Consider the following 22,135-nt stretch of genomic DNA (forward strand, 5'->3'; position numbering starts at 1 on the left):
AATTTCATCTTGGCAAAAAAGGCTCTCTCTGTATAAACATAACCATAGTCTGGCCAAGCTGTTACTGTAACAAGCTGACTGATTTGTATTCATTGGTGTAGACAGCTTTCAATTTCCCTTTGAATGCTCTTGTCTTTTTGCAGATCAGCCCTAATTCACAAAAATGAAAAGTAAATACCAGTATGACCACTTAAGCACAAGTGTGTGTGTGTGTGTAATGAAAGAAAATTCTCAAAAATATCTCATCAATTTCTCAATCAAACTAACACTCAAATGATGCATCAGTGAGAGATTTTCTTACATTTTCTTACATTCCACACAAAAAAAGTAACCACAAGAAACAAAGCAGGTCTTTTAACAGCCTGCCAAAATAAGGAGGGAGAATGGAGGGTGGGATGTAGTGTTTTTGGTTAGTGCTGGGTAAAACTAATTTTAATGATGTAATACTTACCTGGTGCTATTGCATAGCTTACTCTTTTCCAGATGAAAAATACCCTCAATCGTATGATGCATGTTCATCCTCCTATATGGTGATTACAAATGTTATGGATTCCAGAAATGTCACAAGTCCAACCTGTTCCTACCATGCCCATATTCACTATCATACATTCTTTTTCATGGCACAGCTAGTGGGAAATTAGTGTGGGGCAAGAGGATGGAATCTGGCATAGCAACAATTGTATCATCAAAAATAGTTACCCCCAAACTACTACATTTTAATTTCAGTAACATGTAACATGTTGCTATTGTGTAATCGAATTTGCCATTCTGGTGGGCGGCTGATGATCCCACAACTGGTGAAGAAAAAAAAACAAACAAGGAAGACTAGTGCTAGATGGTATCTGTCAGGCATAGCATTGATTACAGGTGCTCGGTTACAATTACAGGTTGTTTGACACTGATGATTATGATTACAGTAACACTTTTTTTTTGAAACCATGAGTACAATTAAATTATCAGGAGATGATTACGATTACAATTATACTTTATTTGGAAACCATGATTACAATTATGATTATAATTACATGGGAGTGACTACAATTATGATTCCAGTTATGATTGTTTTGTATTTGCTTCTTATCTTTTTTTGTTCTGGGCAGATATCATCCCTTGTATAAATGATAAACAATTTTAACTCTATGTAAATGTTTAATGACAATTATTCACATACAAATTATCATGCCAGTAAAAATGAGCCACACAACAGGTCTTCTATATGGGCCTTCTAAACAGCTCACTGAAGCTATATGAACTTGGCATTCTGCTCAGATGTATGTGTCACAGAATAAGGCAATAAATAACTTGGTTTTGCCTTTGAATGATTTGACTATCTTTTGTTGTACATACGTACAATGTTACCTAGGGTGAATAATTGTTTTTCCAGGTAAGTGACTGTACTAGCATGTATCTCGTAGAAAATTACTTGCGATGAGAGACATTAAAACCACGATATGCACGGGTATTTTACCCTATTACTCACTCTCCTATGGATTTAAGGTAGATTCCATTTCTAACTGACAATGGTCGTTTTGGATCTTGTCAAGGAGTGAATGTTCTCCATTAAGCTCTCCAGCCATAGGGGTAAGCGTTAAATTCATAATTTATTTGATATGTGAAGCTTATTCAGGTTTTAATGTCATATCGTGTAATGATGCATTTATTACTACGCAGATTTGAAATGTTGTGAACTTTGAATTACAAGTTGCTATTAGAGTTTAATATATTAGCATATATCTAAAGTTTTTTTCAGAACCCATTATTATGACCAGTTTGGTTTTGTTGTAGCTGTTGAGGGCTGTGTAGAGCTGTCTGAAGTTGTTCAGGGCAGTTTAGGGCTGATGGTATCTGTGTAGGGCTGACTGTAGCTGTTTAGTGCTGCGTGCTGTCTATACGTATGTGTATACATCTCTGTACACATGGTGGAGCAACGAATGTAGACATAGCCAATACAAGGGTGCTGTATGCTGTCTGTACATATGTGTATATGTATGTCTGTACATGTGGTGGATCCGTGAAGGGTCTGAGCGGCCAATAAAAGTGTGGGCCAACCCAAGGATTCAGTGAACTGTGTGGTTCATCAGTTTATGAATCATACAACTGTACAAGTGTCAAGAGGCAGATGGTAGGTGCAAGCAAAAACACAATCCCTCTTCAGGCTGAAAGTGTCCAATGCCATTGCTCTATGGTTGGGGACTGGGGAAACATAAAAGGGGAGCTTGTTGTTTCATGACAGTCTTCCACATAGTTTAGGAGGAATAGTGATAACATACGTTTGCAAACTAACGGACAGTCATTGAATGATGGGTGATGAACAACAGGCCATGCCATAATTTTTTCTGGTCTATGAAACAAAGCTCAGAGAACAAGGGCAACCACTCAACATGCTGTAGGCCAAAACTTAATCATGAATCTGGGGCCCAAAGAGACCGAGTGGACTAAAATGCTTGCCTTTACAGATATCTCACCTGTCTGAATAGGTTATGGTCACGGCTTGACAAATGTGGGTATGTGAGTATGTGAGAAAGCTTGCCAGTAATTTCCCATGAATCGGTTGTTATTCTTAGGATCCTCACAGGCTCTTACTTAACCAAATATACTGGCCTCCATATACAGGCTATCAGGTGTTGAAAAATGGTATTAAACTGCACAAATCCAGTAATAATGATCCTGGCCTGTACAAATGTGTTTGACACTAGAACTGTCCCACTGTGCATACAACAGAAAATCGCACAATCTTGACAAAGTTGTAAAAAAACAAGGGAGAAATAAGGAGAAAAGGATTTCTCTTCAATCAAACACTTATTTCATAGCTAACTACATAAAACTGTTTGGTGCATAACCCTACAACTTAAAGAATAATCTCTCTCTCTCTCTCTCTCTCTCTCTCTCTATCTATCTATCTATCTATATATCTATATATATATATATATATATATATATATATATATATATAGTTTTGACCCTTATACCAGCCTTGTTGACTAAGGACAGAAACCATGCATCGTGAATAATCAATATCTACAAAATATACTGATAAATTATATCCCTGTAAAATTATGTCTAGAGGTGCTAAATAAAAATGTTATAGCCAGATAATGGACAAGAGTTAAAATAATAATAATAATAATCATACATGTAAAGCGTTACAGAATATTTACTTAAGTAAATAAACTGAACCCTTGCTGTAATCTTTATAAGACTGCACTGTCGAGGTTAGTCTTCTGTCATTTAGGCCAAATTCCAAACAAGTTTTCAATTATTGAATCTAATATCATTTCTTATGCATGAGTTCTAAATCGGTCCTTCCATTTAGTCTCAATAGACTGCATGTCATGGGACTCAACTAGATGCACAGATGGGTTCTAGTGGTTGGTGAGTTTTATGTTGATTCTGTGGCTCTTGTGGTTATTCATTTGTTTCTGAAATCAATAGAATAGTTTTTGCCAATGTATTGAGTGGCACAGAGCTTGCATGTCTGGAGAGAGATTACATTTTTTGTTCACCATCCTAACTTCTAATTGATAGTGAAGCTAACTCGAATGATTTAGTATCAGGCATATGTTTACAATAGTTTTATATAATATTTGCTCAAGTGTATGTGGCTGTTTGTAAACACACACACACACACACACACACACACACGCATGCAAATTAAGAATTTTTTTTCCTGCCCCAGAACTTATGGTGAATTTTTTTTCATCAAGGTATATGTCCCAAGACAAGAAACTAAATATTTTTGTATTGATTTTTTGCCCCCCACTGCACGGTACAATAAAATAAACAAAACGCTTATTTGAAAATTAAATGAAAAAAACTAACCTTGCATTGTTATCATTTATTCCTTCTTTTTTCATCATGCAAAATTCTTTTAAAAAATATATCCACGAACTCCATAAATGTAGTAGATGCCAGCTGGGGTATGCATTGTTACTATATAGTGTGTATCGCTTACGTCAGATATCAAAATCACAAAAGAGATGGGAATATCAACCGACTACTTGAAGGCACCTGCCATTCACACATGATACATTATACGGTTCAAAATGACCAAGATCGTATTGTATTCAGGTTAACTATATGACGGTTTCTCACAAATAAAATTAGCTGAAAATACATTCAATGTGAGTGCAAATGATAATCTTTTTTTTTTTAAAACAAAGTCGGCCGACATAGGCAAGCCATCATTGATTCCTTTTTACCTGTATTAATAGGAATTTTGAAAATAAATTGAAACAATTGAACAGTTTTGAAAGCAACACAATCTAGTGCATCGTGCATGCACATTGATATAAGGCTGAACAGTATACTAGTTTCACCTAAATGTTCCCTATCCATTGTTTATAGCGCTTTATTTTTCGACAACAAGAGGCATGTACTTCGTCTTGTGGGGTTAAATGTACATCATTTCTGGTTGGCGTTCTCTATAGGTGGAAAATTGTAGCTAAGTAACAGAGTAATTAAATTATTATTTCTTCTTTACACTTGATAATTTTTTAATTCTTTTTGTGCCAGTATAACTACTTTTAAACATGTAATGCAAATCTGATGTAAATAGAAAAATGTTAAAGTATGGCCAATGACCTTTAAAAATGTGTTGTTGTTGTTGTTGTGGGGTTTAACGCCATTTTTCAGCACACGATAGGCTATACATGGTGGCCAGTATTAATGGTGGAGGAAGAACCCAGGAAAACCCCGGGAAGAACCACCGACCCACGAGAAGCTACTGGCAAGCTTTCTCACATACCCACATTAGCTGAATCCTAGACTCGAACTCACGCAGACAGAGGTGAGATGGCAGTGATCCGTAACAGAGAGCGCTTTAGACCACTCGGCCACTCGGGGCCCCTTAAAAATGTGTAAATTTGTGTGTGTGTGTGTGATTTGGATTTTTAACATAGCTTTAACAATTTTTCAATCATATCACTACAATGTCTACAGTGTGACAGTTTATAGTGATGTCTAGCACTGGAGGATAATGCTGCAGACATGTAGAATGTTGTCCCACCCAGTCATATTATGCTGACACCAGGCTGACCAGTCCTAACACTAACCTCTTAATGCTGAGTGCCAAGTGAGGCAGCTGTTAGTACCATTTTTGTAAGTCTTTGGTATGACTCAGCTGGGGATAGAATTCACAACCTCCCGATCTGAGGTGGACACTCTAACCACTAGTCCACCAGAGCAGTCTGTATATGTTTAACAAATTTAATCAATTAGAAGAAAAATACTAGGGCCAGAAACAAAATTCTAATTTTTTAGTAGAAAAGATCTTACTCCTGCTGGGTGTGTCAAAAATTTAATAACAGCCCTGGAAAACTGGAATAATATTTGCAAAATTTTATGATTTAAATTGCTAACATTACTAATTTGATATACCATTTTGGCAGATTAATTTGGAGTCCAAGAGAGATGATTTGGAGAAATTAAGATAATGAAATTAAAAAATAAATTGCTTCCAAAACTGAACCAATTAGATTCTGCAAGATGAAAGGATGCTGAATGCCTCTGAAATCACTACCAGCATCTACCCATGTTTGTCACGCAAGCTTCTGGAATCTGAAATTCTGTTATATTAATTAATCAAATGCAATATTTGACTGGGGTTTGATTCAATACGTTATTCTTGACTTGGGTGTTTTGAAGCATAGCAACATGAGTAGGTTATTTGGTACCTAGGTAACTGGAGCACAAACTTCATTCCTCAAGACACTATGATAGCTGACCTGGGCTGATCTATCCAATGGTAGGATTTAAACCCATGCCCTTTACTCACAAGTCCGACTTGCTAACCACGGAAACACCATAGTTCCTTCACATTAATCCTGCGAATACATAACCTATATAATCTGAAATGTTATCACTTAAAATAACTCTGTCCAAAGTACAAAGAAGTTTTAATGGCATTTTACTTCCTTGATTTTAACACTGGAGTAGTATATTTTTTGTAGTTTGCGATGTCAAATATTCACAAAAATTTGAATCTATAGCAAACATGCCATGCACACATACACACAAAAACAATGTTTTGGCCACATGAAGAAAATGGTTACAGTAAATTTAAGTATTATCCTAAAGCTGGGCTAACATTAAAACTCTTTGAATTTTAAAAAATTTCTTGGGTAATGCAAATATCTTAGTTATATCCAAAGATCAATTCATGAGCTGAAATTTTCAAAGACATATCCACTGCAAAATACATTCAATTAACTGTTTTCAGACTATAATACAGATAAAATCAATATGAATTACAACTTGTTTTATGTTGGCACATTCATGATTGCTATAAGGTACCTTCTGTGCCCACAAGGCAAATCATTTATAAAATTTTATATTTAAAAAAAAATGGTACGAAACCCAAGTTATGAAGAAGTGATTTGTCTTTATCTGAGTCATTGTGACCATGAACTACAAGGCAACCAAACTATGTAGCTTAATTCCTTTCCATATCAGCTAGCTGCTCTGAAAGCAAACACTGATAAATTTTGTCATTACAAAAAAAACAAGTATATATAAAAAAGTCAGAGAACAAGACAACATTATCCTCTGAATACATGTGTCCTTTATATCAAGCACCAATTATACTCTAAGTGTGCTTTACAGCCAATACAGTTATGACTGTGTGTTGCATAAAATATAAAAAAGTAGAGGTCCTTTTGGATGATAGGATTCCTTCTGAACAAAATTTACTGCCCTATTACATTCAATTAGAACTGATACTGTCAGAATCTAGTAGCAGTGGAAATAAAGAATGAAATGATGAACAAATTAAAGATTAAACAGAATTTATCAAAATATGAATACAATAACATACACCAGTGGTTTTAATTCTGGTCATCAACAAATATTGTTAAAATTAAAATTACATAAATTGAACTTAAATACAGTTATTCACAGCTAAAGGTTAAAGGTCAGTATGCCATCATTTTATTCCATCACTTGGTAGTATCATCTACAAAATCTACATGTAAAATTATTGTCTTATATATTATCTACTCATATTAGTAACATGCTCTTCCTTATTAAGTAAAGATAGCACTAAAATAAAATTCATGAGTCTTGTAATGTTAACAGACCTGAATCAGAAGTAGACAAACTCGTGTGCATTACAGTACTTAAGTTTAATTAAATTTTCATCACTACAATCAGCATTATTTGCCATACCTTCTTATGTGAGGATTTTCATTGAGAACACTATTATGATTATAGTCAAGATCTAGGCACACATACCAACTCTCGAAGAATATATCAATAGATGTCTGTTGGTGAAATTCACACATAACTTTTGAAACTATATGTGTTTACTGTATGTACTCACAATGAGAGTAACTACCTATGCAAGAATTTGAGAATGAAAGAAAGAACATGTATAGAAACATTAATCATGTAAATGTTAATGGTACATATACTAGTATTTGCCCTCATTTAAACCAATCTTTCACTCAACTCACTGAAAATGACAGCAAGACAAAAAACCTATCACACTTCCATTATCTACTAAGAGTTCACAGAATATAAACAGGGGCTAGTTAGCCTTTACTTCTGAAAATTACTAGCATATTTGCATCTGTGAAAACAAGTCAGCCTTTCAATTAATCCCTACCCAACAGTTAGCAAGGTCAGCCATCTGCAAGCACATTCCATGAAAGGGGCTAATGAACATTCTGCCTTTCAATTAAACCCTACCCATAATTTAGCAATGTTAGCCATTTCCTATCAAATCACCTAAAGAACATCTGCCCTTTGTTTCTACAGTCTATAAGCCTGTCTGTGAAAATAACTCAGTATACTTAACTCTAGTAAATCACTACAAAACAGCCTACTGACCAGAGGACATCAATAAACTGGTATTTAATCTATGAATGTGAAGTTCATTAATTTACAAATTGACAATGTTCTCACAAATTTACTTTCAGGAAGAAAAAAAACAATGAAATTTTAAAACCATGACAACAAAATGATAGATTCTACAGTATAATTAATTGCATCTACATTGCAATGCATATAGGAGGCATTTAAATCCATTCACTAAGTCTTGCAACACCACTGACCAAACAGGACACTGGCCCAACAAAGTGACCACACTGAATGAACATAAACTGCCTGCCTGTCCTGCCACATTCTGTGCTAGGCATTGGTTGTTCTCACCATTTCAACTTTAGATGTATCTTGCCATTAGATTTACTTGATCTGCAGGGAGACAAGATTTCAAACCATTTAGAAAAAGAACTAAGACCATAACAAATAAAGCGATTCCCAAAATGGAAATAATTAAAATCTTCACAACAAAATAATGTCAATTTTAGCTCAAAAACATTCAAATCTCCAGACAGTACTTTTCATCAAAACATCTTGCTTTAACTCTTTGAAATCACATGGGAACAATGGAGTGAGAAGAGGTAGAATAGTCTGAACTTGGCATGCAAACAACATCAAGATTTGAATTACTTAAAATTCAATTGAAAAACAGGAAACATAAAATAAAAATATACATGAATGGATCTATATACAGAAAGGTGTATTTTGTTTGCATTCTATTTTAGCCTATCCTTTTTTCATATAGACAAGTCTTGGCTAAATCCTTTTTTTAAATAAAAAAAACAAACAAAAAAAAAGTTGGCTAGGAAAAATGGTGAATAACAAATTTTGTAAACCTGCAATTTGTCATCTATAGAATTTTACCATGCTCCTTATCTAAATTTTGTTGCATATTAAAACTCCTTCATATCCACTTTACAAAGCTAAAGACATCAATTCTTGGTCAGTACTGTTCTGAACTGAACACTAACACTCTCCTCCTAACTGAACTCACTCATTATACTGCCTAACTAGCTGAACAACTGACCCACAAAATGATTAGCTAAATGAACTCACTGACTCACACAAAACCCATGACTTGTATCTAAGTTTGTAATCCATGTTTCATAATGACAAGCACTGACAGATTACAACTATTGGCTATAATTAGTTTCCTAATGGTCAACTCAACACTTGACAGGAACAGTTGATTTTGACTTGCGTGCAAAGCTGTTTCTGATATTGGTGTTGTTGGTGTCATCTGCATAGGTGTCATTAGGATTTTACATATAGCACAATTTCTCTGACACTATATAGTCATAAAACTTGATGGGGGTATTAATTTTGGATGTTACTACATACCACTGTTAAAAGCAGTTCACAGTGACCTACTTCTCATACTTTAGTGATTATATTTGGTTGTTGCATTTAACCCTTTTATTCTGACAAGTTTGTATGTTTTGTCATGACACTTGATGGGTGTATTCATCTTGAGGGTACTGATCACCAAGGGCAAAAGTAGGTCACAGTGACATTAACATTTTGCATTTAGCTCATTTTCGCTGATACTGGTTTAAGTACAGTCATGAAATAGTGGTCAAATATAGGAAATATCAATTAAAATGACAGCTCACTTGAAGATTTCTATGCTGAACAAAACATTAAACTTAACTATTTTTCAGACTGAAGCTGTCAGGTACTGGCTCCTAATATCAGTTATTTTCAATTTGCTCTTGATTTTAAACTATTAAAATTGTTTTTTAAGTCAAATTAATTTTCTGAACATGTCTGTTGCTTTTTTGCAGAAAAACTTGTTTACTTTATTTTCTGCTGGTCTGGAAATTATGCCAAGTGACAATTTTACATTCTGAACTTCAATACTGATAATATTGTGTCATTTTACAGTAAAAACTGTTGATGTTCTGTAAATTTTGAATTAATGCATTAAATGCCAAAAAGAGCCTTTTATTAAATAAATTCTGATGTACCAAAATTTCTTCTAAAAAAGTCATACTTTTCAGACTGTGGCTTTGCCCAAAGATTAAGATCAGACTTCAATTTATTTTCAACCTTAAAAAAAAAATTACAGCTGTGTGAAAACATTGAAGTATTCAAAACACACACAAACACACACACACACACACACACACACACACACACACACACACACACCTCTTTCAGGTCCAAACTCTTCTAAATATGCCGATTATGAGTACATATTTCTTTCCCCGGACTTGCCACATGGGATGGAAGTGACATGCAGAAAACTGTAATTTTCTTGTAACTTCCTACCATGTATGCCTGGTAGCTCTTCACTGTCATTTTGATGGTTAAATTAATCTAAACATGAGGAACTGATGCTCATCTGATTCAAAAGAATAAATATCCTGGAATTTCATCTTTTTATTTACTGAATTTTGAAACCATTTGCAATAGATGTTTTAAGTAACAGCAAGAAAATCTTCAAATTTGTTTCTATGGTGGCCACACTGGATGTATGAGCAGTACCATTTTAATTTAGGATCAACAACACATCATCAGAAGTCTTAAATAGTGAAAACTCCATTTAAATATGACTATGCACTCATTAGGTGTAACAGTAGCAAGATTTTTAAGATGTTATAGTGGCCATGACGGATGTCAGATCAGCAAAATTTTCATTTAAATCCAACTAGACACCATAAGAAGTTTTCTGGCAAAACCCCCACAATGATACGAATTTCTGCTGATGACAAGTAGCCAAAACAAGATTTTCATCTTGACACTGTTGTTGCTTCTATTCCTCCTAAATGGAAAGTCATAATGGCACCATTTTCAAGTAGAAGCAACCACACATAAAAGTCTTTTAGTGAAAACCCCATGCTGATATGATGCTCCAATTCAAAAATAGAAGTTGTAACAAGATTTTAAAGGTGGTCTGTGGTGGCCATATGGGATGCTTGTGTGCCACCAAATTATTAAGACCAACTTGAGATCAGAACTCTTCTATTGAAAATCTGATGTTGATATGGCTTTCCATTGAGGAGGAGTAACAATAAATAAGATTTTCAAGATGGCTGCATTACTGGACATCAGAATGGAACTGTTTTTATATAGGACCCATCAAACATGATAAGAAATCTTTAAAAATTTAAAACTCCATGTTGATATGACCATTCACTCAGGATATCTAGTGATCACATTTTCAGGATGTCCACTGTGGCAGCCATATTTGATGTCCAAGTAGTACCATTTTCATCTGGGGCTAACTATACCTTGGGATGAAAGTAGGAATACAGATTCATGGCAATCCTCCAAGTACTTTAGGAGAAGCAGCGATACCAAACTAGTGTTGTTGGAAATATGACAGGCCATCCCATAAGTCCTTCATGTCAAGGACATGGAAGCTAAGTGCCTCCCTAGAAAACATAGGGTTGCCATGGGCAGGTATCAAACCTCCCCCCCCCCCTTTGAACACATAAACTTCAGCATATGACAAAATTTCGGAAATAAGAGATTTTATTCAAGCAAGTGAGAGATTAGTTCATAAAGAATTCATGTTTCTGTGCTTCAACAAGAAATAATTATTATAAAGTAATTACTGCAAATGTACAAAATAGTATCCACAACATCATTGTTATTATCAAGCCCTTGTTGTGAATATACTACATAGTATCCACATCACTGTTATTATCAAGTACATTCTGTAGATATACTACATATTATCCACATCACCGTCATTATCAAGTACATTCTGTAGATATACTACATATTATCCACATCACTATTATTATCAACTAAGTTCTGTGAATATAATACATAGTATCCACATCACCATTGTTATTATCAAGCCCTTGTTGTGAATATACTACATAGTATCCACATCACTATTATTATCAAGTACATTCTGTAGATATACTACATATTATCCACATCACTATTATTATCAACTAAGTTCTGTGAATATAATACATAGTATCCACATCACCATTATTAAGTACATTCTGTAGATATACTAAATAGCGTTCACATCACTATTATTATCTAATATATTCTGTAGATATACTATGTAGTATCCACATCACCGTTATTATCAAGTACTGTAGATATACTACATAGTATCCACATCACCATTATTATCATCTACATTCTGTAGATATACTACATAGTATCCACATCACCGTTATTATCAAGTACATTCTGTAGATATACCACATAGTATCCACATCACCATTATTAAGTACATTCTGTATACATACTACATATATTCCACATCAGCTGTTATCTAGAACATACTGTAAATATACTATGATGTATCCACAACATTATTATTATCAAGCTAATACAATAAATCAACTAAGAAGTATCCACAGCATCACTGTTATTATAAAGCACTTACTGTAAAATGTATTAAATAATATCCACATCATTATCAAGAACTTGCCATCAATATTCTACATAGTTTCCACATCTTCAGTGATATTATCAAGAATGTACTGTAAATAGACCAAATAATATCCACAACATCACTGTTATTCTGAACAACATACTGTAAATACACTACCTAGTATCCACAACACTGTTAATGTCAAGCACTTACTGTAAATATTCACACAAGTATTAACAGCACTGTTATCATCAAGAACATATTATAAACATACTCAAAGATTCCACAGCAATGTCATAAATTATCAAGCACTTACTATGTAATAATATCCATAATATCCCTGTATACAGCATATACTACATACAGTAATATCCATAACATTACTGCTATTACCTAGAATGTACTGTAAATACACTACATAGTATTCTCAACATCACTTAATGTCAAGCACTTGCTGTAAATGTACTACACAATATCCAAAACTTCACTATTATCTAGGACGTAATGTAAATATACTACACCGTATCCACAACATCACTTGCTATCTAGAAAATATTGTAAAATATACCAGTATCCAAAAAAGGAAATGAAACTACTCAAATCCATGTGCTTTTAGCTGAGTATTCCATTTATAACAAAATTGGAGGAAAATATCTGCTATCACAAAGTTAACAGACCCCAAAAAATCAATATTTAATTTCTATGCATAAGATATCACTGGATTTAGAGATTATGCTTTGGTTAGTTCTTTATGATTTCTTTGTGGGGATAATATTTTTTCTTCAGTAACAGTTAACAGAATCAATATTCATGTTAGAATTACACAAAAAACTCTGAAACAGCTCACAAGTATCAAAGGCAGTACTCAAACTAAACTAATGATAGCTTCTGGAGCCAGGTTCCAACTTATTTCTGCTGTGGAAAATCGTAAGTTTTCTATAACCATTAAATGATTTTTAATCGATATCTTTTACTCCCCATCAAAAAAGAAATTGTAAATCATAAAATCAATGACTGATATGATGCTGAAGAAAAGTGCACAGCATATTGTTAACGAAAATTCTAATAAAGTTTCTCATTTCAATGACTTCAGAAAGTTTTGAAAACACTTTTATAATTTTTTTTTAAACATTTCATAGGAATTCCATGACTGTGAGAGCTGGATTGCATCTTGGAAGTATAAAGGAAATAAATCTACCCAATTAAAGCACAGTCCATCATATAATAGGATGCAATATAATATTTTGATTCCACTCAAATTTGTTTCCATTTCATTGCATTGTATTCCAGCTGTAATTAATGGGATCATATTTCTCATCTGAAACCTAATCTGAAACAAGTGGTCCAATAGTTTTAAGTAATGCTTAATTTCAATCTATGGCTGGTGAAATTCAATTATTCAGACTGTATCTGATACAAACTTTTTCAACCTTCCTATTGGGATCATGCTTAATCATCTAATACTGATGACATTAAATTACCTTCATTTTATTCCATATTCAGCTACCTTTCTTAATTGAAAATTATTGAAACTAACCTAATCAATCAAAAATGTAATCAGGCATAACATGTCTGTTAATTTCATATGCAGAACTCATTTCATAAGGCTAATTAATGTGTAGATATAGCAGCCACAGCAGTCAGCTGTTGTTGAATGGAAGTTTCCATAATGTGACTGATCCAGCTACTGTCGGATGAAAATATCATGCTTCTAAACTTATCATGATCTAATTCACCTTGACTTGTGTTTACACATGGCATCCACCATTCACACAGGTGCTCTTATAACAAGATTGAATTATGTGAAAATCCTATATTTATCAATTAAATGTCAGGAGACTGGGGTAATGAAAAGTTGATAGTGTCAACACACTAAATAACAATCCACACAAAAGCCTGCTTTAAATTTATTTGTGTAGCAATGTCAACAGTGGTTTATTAGTGTTAACTCATTAACTCCTGGAGTTTTTTGTCGTTTTTGCCTGAAATGCGAGTAGGAAACACATTTTGGGGGCTATTTCTGAATACATCCTAATACATCGACTTCTAAAAGATTTTCCATTAGCCTAATGCCTAGGTGTATTAGAAACATCATTTTCAATTGGTTATTTTGCTTGCGCATGAGCAGAAGGGTAAAAGTTGGAGTTCTTTTTCTTTTTGCTTAACAGACCTGTCATTTTTGTATCAAGACCACTCTTCATTCCAAATGCCCACCTTATCCTACTTTTTGCAAAGCTTCACCTGTCTGTGTGCAGTTCAGACAGGTCTGCCTTAGATCTCTGACCAAAAAGTCTAAAATCCGGACACAAAATCAGATTCTGACCACGGACAAGTTTTGGGTGGGAAAAAAATGGGTCCAAAAAATTAGGTTTTTTCCTTTGTATTCTGTAACGCAACTAAAACGTCCAGATTATAGGGTACCATTGTAGAGCTACATCTGTCTACCTTTCTATAATACCACCCACTTTAGTGTATCATACATGACCTTGATGCTACAGAGCTCAGCAGTAGGCTACTACCTCCTGCCATGTAAAATTGGCACCAGGGTATAACGAGTTAATAAAATTAAATAATAACCTGCACAAAATCTGCATTTAATGCATATGTGCAGTGGTGATGTCAGCAATGGTGTGATAGTCTCAAAGTTTAATAATCTACACAAAATCTTGCTTCTAATTCATATGCAATGCAATGATGCTAGCAAAATGGTGCACATGGAGATAACTGTTCTGTTCCAAACACACTCCATTTTACTATGATAAAAGCGATCACTTTTAACAAATGTTTTGAAACTTACTTTATTTAAACTTGGTCTTAAGTTGCATTCTTTCATAGTTTAATAATCCCACAGCAATTGACAAAGAATGAAAATTTATTTATGTAACAAACTTTACAAATAACTGGTATTTGTAGATGCAAGTTGCACATGCTTACTAATACTTTCCTACTTTTCAGCTAGTTTTATATGTGTTTTGATGTCCCAAGTGTGTGGGAGGGAGGGAGAGTGTAGAACTGAAAAAAAAAACCAGCATGATACAATTGAGTGTAAGTTCCCTACTCAAATAAGCATACTAAAAATCAATGGAAATTCAAATTTGAATGTAAAAAAAATTCTGAAGCAATAAATATACTTTCAAAGAGAAAATAGTAGACATAGTCAAATATCATCACCATACACACAAGCTCACTCATATTAAATCACAACCAGACAGACATTTAAAACAGAAACAATACATCAGGTCTTGGTCTTTAAAATCCATAGGATGTTAGAACATAGCCATTTTTTTTATGTAGTTTTTGCTGTTCTTAATAGAGCATTTGGTGGATATGAAGGTGATGAAAGTGCTGTTGGAGTTCAACAAAATCTTTGATGGTTCTGCAATTCAAACTTTTCCAAAAATCTTCTTGAATTTTTGTCACCAATGAAAATGATCTTTCTGGATCTGCACTGCTTAACACTCAATGGCCACTCTAGAATGTTTAAACATGTTAGTTACCTAGTGTTACCATAATTAAACTTTCAAAAAAGAGGTCACACTGGAGAGTGTGTATCTGTATCATTTACCTATATATATATATATTTAAGGACCAAAAAGGAAGACATATCTGGGAAAAAGAGGATGAATGGCAATAGTTACTTTTGGGACAGTTCTGCATTCCTGCATTGTCCCAGCGCTGGATGGTGTTACTATGTCTAAAGATGTGGTACGCTCTTGGATGTCTATGTCAATATGGTGTTTGTGTAAAATAAAGAATAAAATGTTCCTTCTTGCTGCTGCATTTTACAAAAACAAACTGCATTGACCAGAGGGCTAAAAGGCATTTTTGCAGGGCTTTTCTCACTTCCCCAATGATCCATATCCTTCCCTGAATCACAGCTTCAATTCAATATTTTGCTTTAAAAAATTAATTACACTGAATTGATATGGAGTAAAATCCAACTTCAATGAAATGTTGCCACTGATCATGAACTAATCTTTACCAATGTAAATAAGCCTAATGGATTCTCCCATATAACACATTTTCTTTTTTACTTACAGTCAATAAAGTAATCTGAGCAAGTCTGATTGTTTATCTCCAACTAACCTTTAATCACCTCTATGACAATACAGAAAATTAAATGGCCCCAAGGTGAGTTTTCCATGATATTCAGGCTGGACTGTTTACTGTTTATACAGGTTACAGACAGGAACTCTTGTATCAAGCTCTCTCTCTCTCTTTTGTCACAAAGAATACTGAAAACTGTAGCATACATTTCTGTATCAGGGAGCTTTTGGAATAAAAAATAAGTGTTTTTCACATGATGTCATGTTTTGCCCATTAAGTTCATAGTGACATATGTTAAATATAGCCGACAAACTATATGTATCAAAATGTTGAGCAAACAGTTCTCTCACTGGTTACGATCATCAAAAGTATGTATGCATATTGCTGAACTGTATGCACATATGTGACACTGGGGTAGTAAACTAGGCTTATCAACACTGCATATATGCATTAGTGGGGTTCAGAAGCTTATATTTACTAGTGATGCCTAGATGAGGTAATCATAGTTAAAGGCAGACCTGTATGCTATAGGTCTTTTTCTGAAAGTCAAATCTAGGTTTATTTACACCAATATTTAACACATGCACAATCAACATAGGGTAACTTTTTAAGTGATCGTCATTATCAGTGTGTGTATGTTCATGAAGAAAGTTCCTGTACACCACTTAAAGAAACAGTGTGTTGACAAATCAGTGAGTGTCAGGAGTTATTGATGTTTAGCTGATAACAAAATTGCAAGTTCATGATACTCTATTTTTCATGATGTTGAAACAGAAAGGACTGTGATACTCATACTTCTACATCCAAGTTTTAAGCAAGTCCATTCTAGGCACTGTCCATGATTGTTTTTTTTCTTTCTCCAAAAACTTGAACACTTGGGTTTTGGGCACATGTCATGGGGAAGAAAAACACCTCAGACTTAGCTGATAGCCATATTGAATGTTTAAGTCTCTTCCTCCTTGACCACTTGGGATGCTAAGGTGAGAAGGGTTTGGAGATGCTCAATTTTAGACCAGTATGAGGGGGATAAAAAGTAAGTACAGCTATTAAGCAAGGCATCTCATCCTGTTCAACCCAATTCAGATTTTACAACAGTTAATTGGTGTGAACTAATGTTTTAGAACTAACAATTACCAGCTTTGGTTCCAGACAAAAATCCCCCTTTTCCCAAGCCAATTTCATGGTTCAAACAATTACTTGGTCTCTGGTCAGAAAAATAAAAGACAAATCTGCCAATTATAAACAAAAGGAAATGCTGAAACAACCAGCTGTCCAAAGTCAAAGGTGGAATGAATACTGTGTTGAAAGTTACAAATTTGTGTTATGGTAAGCCGAAACAACAAAACTAAAATGTATCAATGATGATCAGTTATGTGAATTATTGTATACTGGTTATGTGACTCGTATAATTAAAGATGTGTGTCATTTCATACGATTTGCTTCACTTTGCTGGATCACTAATACATCTGAAAAATGGTAACTCTTGAGTGTGTGGGTCAAAATAAATAAAATAGCAATGATTGAGATGTAAGTACTGTTCTGTGCACTATATATAGTACCAGTCGCCCAGTAAACTCTAAGTGCCCTTTGTATTATTGAAGTTTTTATTTACCTTTATTTTATTTCATGTCGGAAAGTTCTGAAATGATCTACATCAAAATAATAACATAACAAACAATCATAGTAGTTTATAAAAGTTTACTGACACAGTCAATAAACAAGAGCTGGTCACTGGTGTGTGCAGTATGGCAATCTTGTCAATTTTGTCTGGACTTTTTTATGTCTATAAGTGTTGGGACACTGAAAATGCTATAATTTTTAAATGCATATAAATTATTTTTTCATGTCCTAAGACTTAATCATTACGCTATGTAAGTGTTCAAGAAAAATATGATAGTACAGTGCAGAACACAAAGGTGGCAAAATTGTTTAAGCAACCAAGATTATCTAATATTAGTGCATTATGTACTAAAGTGGTGGAGGGAGGAGGGAATAGTGTCTTTTACCTTTCTGATCGATCCACAGTGCAACACTGATGTTATCTCATCAAAAAACAATTTCTTTATAGACACTGACAGAGGATAATTTTGCTACAAATTATGAATCTCAAGCCTTGGTAATTTAGCAAAACCAACACCTGTATAAATTTTTCTCTTCGTAGTCTTTCTTTCCACATGTCGACTCAATGGTCATTCAAAATGAATTGAGCTATAGGACACACTTATAGCACAAGGCTGATGAAGTGGGTCAGAGTGAATTGATGCATGTCTTCTGAGAAATCTTTGTAACTGGGAGTTGGTGCACTTATTATGGATGAGGTATTTCCTTTCTGGAAACCACTCTGGTGGACAAGTGGTTAGAGCATCTGCTTCGGAAGCGGGAGGTCGTGGGTTCAAACCCCAGTCAAGTCATACCAAAGACTTACAAAAATAGTACAACAGCTGCATCGCTTGGTGCTCAGCATTAAGAGGTTAGTGTTAGGACTGGTCAGCCTGGTGTCAGTATAATGTCACTAGGTGGGACATCATGCTACGTGTCTGCTGCATGAAGCCCCAGTACTAGACATCACTATAAACTGCCACACTGCAGACATCGTAGCGATATGACTGAAAGATTGTTAAAGCTACATTAAAAATCCTAATTACACACACACCATTCTGGAAAGGTGAAGCTTAATAATAATGACAGGTTAGTTATTACATGAGATTCTACTGCAGACAGGACAAAAATACTGTTTAAATTGCTGTTACTGCCCATACTATTTGAAGTTGAAATCAATTGCTTTTGAAATTAAATAATAATAATAATAATAAATAAATAAATAATTTGTATATGTTCTATTCACACATTATAGAAATCAGCCATAAGCACAGGGGGCTGAAACTGTTCCAAGAGTGCTACATATGTATCCTGAGTAACTGGACAAGAATTATTAAACAACGGCAAACATATGTATACCATCATGAATGTATTACCCTACTGTTGCAATTTGGAGAGTTCAAAGACAAAGGCTGGATTTTCTTTAGGTATTATAAGCATCTGACCTTACGCCAGAAGGTAGATCGCTCCGCCTACTGAACACGTGACTTGACAACGTTTTAACCTCCAACAAACATTCTGTGAAAATGGCGTGCGTGATAACATTAAAAGATATACCAGATGATATTGGTGAGCAATATTTGCCATATGAAACAACATTGAGACAGAGACAGAAAGCGAGAGCATTTATCCATCGCTTGCACTTCTCTAAGTTACGTTGGTATGCGGAGAACTCACCCCCACGTATCTGGCAAAGTCGCCCCAGAGTGGTTGGAGAAGTCACCAATTGGTTGGAGAAGTCATCCCAAAGCTTGTCACCCAAATAACCTTTTTATAACACAATTAAGTCATCTTTTACGTGATTCATATTTATATTTATATATATATTAATACGCGATCACACAAGAGATATTAACTAAATTAAAGCAATATCTTATTAATATTTGTAAGGACGAAATTAAGTCTGTATATAATCTAATGACTGACGACAGTATAGTGATTAAAAAGGATGATAAGTCAAACACTATTATCATTGTGAACCAAGATGATTATGTTAAAGAAGCTGAACGTCAATTAGAAATTAAATAAAAAATTAAAACATGCATTAATGAGATCGCTAAAAATAATAATTCCGTATGTGAGAAATTTGATACTTTCCCTCTTAACATACGTACACCTCAAAAATAATAATTCTGTATATGAAGAATTTGATACTATCCCTCTTAACATACGTACACCTCAATTCTACATCTTACCCAAAACTCATAAAAATCCTGACTATAATTTACCTTTAAATTTTCCAGGACGACCCATTATATCAGGTTGTAATTCATATACTGAAAACCTATCCAAATTTATTGATAGTGTTTTACAACCTTTAATGAAATCATTTCTTTCATACATTAAAGATACAACTACTTTCATTAAAAAGTCGAAGTATATTCCACATCTATCTGATAATTTAAATCCTGGAATGATTAGATGTAACATCACTATATACCAACATTCCGCATGCAGATGGTATTGAAGCGTGCAAATATTTTCTTGATAACAATCCTAATAATAGCACACTATCTAGTGAAGATATTTGTAAAATAATAAAAACTTATATTGGAAAATAATTAATTTCAATTTAATAATACGAATTACATACAGATAATGGGTATTAATATGGCTCATATATAATCTTCCCTTTCATGGGTGAATTAGAAAAGGATTTAATTCAAAACGAAAAGTTTAATCCATCTCTTTGGTTCATATTTTTAGATGACATATTTATGATCTGGAAGCATTCAACTGAAGAACTGAAAAAAAATGATTGATCGCCTAAATCATTTTCACCTGATGATTAAACTTACTTATACTGCATCTAGTACGCATGTTTCATTTTTAGATGTAAATGTAATAAAAAATATTGATAACACTATCTCTACAAATATTATTAAAATGCATCTAATGATTTGAAGAGCAGGGCAAAAGGGACAGATAACACTTATTTTTCGTTAAGTACAGAAGCGGAGTTGATCAAATGGAAAAGTTGAAAAATTGCAAATTTTATAAATTGAATAAGTTATTAAGTTGAAGAAAAACAACAATAAATAAAGCCTTAACCATGTGGCTATATCTCAGAATTACTATATATGATCCTTGGGGCGACTTCTCCAGACGAAGTGGGGCGACTTCTCCGAACCGTTGCGAAATTTGTAATTATATACAATAGCCGAGCCGATTTCGACAGAAGCAGCTTGTCAGAGGAAAATGGCGGACGTAAACAGTGTCTGGAGGTGTATATAATAGCGCTCGCTGATTGGTCAATCGAGCAGAATGATTGACAACTGGCGATAGGTCAATTAGGGGATCAATGGTGCTCAAAGATGACTTATGATTCTTTGATTAAAAATCAACCTCTGGCAAAGGTGCAAAAAAGAGGAGACAAAGCAAAAAATTATTGTGACAGAAATACTTGATTATGTATTTTAATTTTTGTTGCTTTCTCAAAATGCTTGCTAAGAAACATAATAATAAGTCCAGCAATGCTTGGAAATCCAAGTTTAAGTGTGTTCTGGTGAAAAACAAAGAACTCCTGACTTTGTTTTTTATTTCAGGCAAAATGGATTTTAAGACAGTATAGGGAGGAAGATGTCACCAAGCATATGCTGATGCTATTACATAGGATCAGTGATTCTCCTGTAGCAAACATGCCCATTTTGCAGGCTTTGTTTAAGACTGGATCAGAAGTGGAAATAATGGCCCTTGAAGAGTATTGGTTGGCTATATTTTGTGGCTAAGCACGTTACATTTCCAGACAAAGATATTATGTATGTCCAGTAGCCAGTCAACTTTGAAATCCACCAATTTGGTATCATAAAATTGTGTGCCTTTGTTTAAAAAAAGACAGCCACCATTCTTGTAATTTACAAAAAAGCATGCACATGTATTTCACTTTCTGGTTGTACAACAGTTAAAATGTCTACATGTACAACATGAAAAGAAAACAAATAAAGTTTCTATTTGATCTTATAATCTTACATTGTTGTAATATTCATTTCTTTATTCTCTTGTTTGTTATTATTTGTTTGTGCATTCATAAATTTCACAGATTCCCTATTTATCTCCTTTCTTGTTTATTAATTTATTAATTTGTTCATTCATTTATTGTTATACATACTATCTCTCTCTGTCCAAATATCTGTTTGTTCATTGGTTTTTATATTCCCTTTTTATTTATGTTAATTTAAAGGAGTTTATATTAATTTAAAGGAGTACTAGTAAAAAAAAGTTAAATAATTCTAAACAATCAAACAGTCAGGAATCACAAATGCAAACGTGTATCCTCTCCAACCAAAATCTTGTTATTTCTACCCCATCTGACTGAACTGTGACATGTAC

At 33.9% G+C, this 22,135-nt stretch overlaps 1 protein-coding gene and 1 long non-coding RNA gene across 4 annotated transcripts in view; one reads left to right on the top strand and one right to left on the bottom strand.

The window, feature by feature from the left end:
- The window catches only part of LOC149801768 (uncharacterized), a 274,626-nt gene that overhangs the window by 48,710 nt on the left and 203,781 nt on the right, over positions 1-22,135 (bottom strand). The gene's annotated exons all lie outside the window — the stretch shown is intronic.
- On the top strand, positions 1,439-21,774 carry LOC149801769 (uncharacterized). Its single transcript, XR_016420476.1, has 2 exons — positions 1,439-1,581; positions 21,352-21,774. It is a non-coding gene; the product is annotated as an uncharacterized LOC149801769 (long non-coding RNA).

This window comes from Sinohyriopsis cumingii, chromosome 4 (genome assembly GCF_028554795.1).
Source record: "Sinohyriopsis cumingii isolate HCF-2022 chromosome 4, ASM2855479v2, whole genome shotgun sequence".
NCBI lineage: Eukaryota > Metazoa > Mollusca > Bivalvia > Unionida > Unionidae > Sinohyriopsis > Sinohyriopsis cumingii.